Consider the following 1679-nt stretch of genomic DNA (forward strand, 5'->3'; position numbering starts at 1 on the left):
CTCCCCTCCCTTTTTTCGCTCGCTGTGAAAACAGTACCTATACATGCTTTTTAAAAAAAAACGTTTAATAAGCCATGCAAACATCCATTTATTGTAATTATGTGGGTCACACTTGAAATATGAATATCAGAATTCACCTTGTTGGTTGGCCTTAAAACATTAGTTGTGTTAATCGGAAAGAGGCTGTGCTGTGCCGATAATCCACATCGCAATCCGGCCCCACTTTTACACATTTTAATTTAAACAGTATTTTTGCATAAAAATGTATATGCTGCCTCCATTTAAGTGGGCTCACTCCCAAACCATTGTATATTTTATGAGTATTTATAAATAACACTGCAGAGTTATTTTTGTTCTTAAACATCTTTGATTCATATGCAAGAATACAATATTCAACACAATCTCATATTGATTAGTCCTATTTTTTCATTGTTTACCTGTCAACTATTGATGTACAGTATACAGATTTCAGTATATCAGCTCTATCATAACTACACTTTTGTTAATGTGTACTTATTACTTGACAGTGGTAATTACAGTATAACACATGTAGTCTCTCTCTTTCTCCCTCTCTCTCTCTGTCTGTCTGTCTGTCTGTCTGTCTGTCTCTGTCTGTCTCTAGTGGAACAGTGTGTCCTAGATCCTCAGTTAAACCAGAGGTCTCATTCTGTCTGCTATGTTGTCTGGAGGGCCACAAGGGACCTAACCTGCTAATGGTACTATACCTTATCCTATCCCTGCCTCCAATCTCTCTTTCTCTCTCACACACCGGCACACACATCACGGACTCTCACCCGTTAGCCAGAACTCTGGTTTGGAGAGTAGAACTCTCTAAACTACGGTATTTCTCCCCCATACCGCCCTCAGATGATTCACCCAAATAAGCTTGATGTAATTACACTTGATGTGCTAACTGGAGCAAATTCACTTACATTGTATTTTGGGCATAAATGCTAATACTTGCCTAACACCTACTGTTCTCTTATACATAGTGAAAGGTTTCATTTTTCTTTGTGTGGTTGTGATACAGACACTGCGGCTATAGCAAGGCCTTCCAGGACTCAGATGAGGAGAAGATGCACTACCAGAACGGTCATGGTATGGTGGTTTTATTATTACCAGAGTATCCCTCTCACTAAATGTCAAGGACATAGTAAAATAATGGACCGTGTATTACTTTATTTGCTAGGTGAAAAACTATAGAACCCAGGGATAAAATGGGATACATATACAAGATTTTATCTTTGGTGGACTTGTTTGGGCCTAAAGGAATATTCCAACTGTTAATCACAATAGAGTTGATTAAAGAATTCACGCTCAGGCAGCAGATAGCTAGTCCTGGACACAGAAACAAATCCACAACAGAACACAGGTGTTCTTTATTGTACTCCAGCTAGCTAGCTTTTAACAGTCTGAAAGTAGTTCTCAAGTGCAAACACATTGCCTGACATAAGGCAACCATCTACGTGGCTAATTCCCTGACAGGCTGGAATGGACAACTCACAAGGTAGATAACTACTGGCTCTCTTTTTCATTAATGACCATGATCTACCAGTGCAAAGATGCATACTGTCACCTGTAATTTGTCGTTTAAACAGGTATGAAGCAAAGGTTGGCAATGTACTGCCCCCTGCAGTTATGGAAAATTCATTTACTATTATTTATTGGTGACCCCTCCT

This window comes from Esox lucius, chromosome 17, assembly GCF_011004845.1.
Source record: "Esox lucius isolate fEsoLuc1 chromosome 17, fEsoLuc1.pri, whole genome shotgun sequence".
NCBI lineage: Eukaryota > Metazoa > Chordata > Actinopteri > Esociformes > Esocidae > Esox > Esox lucius.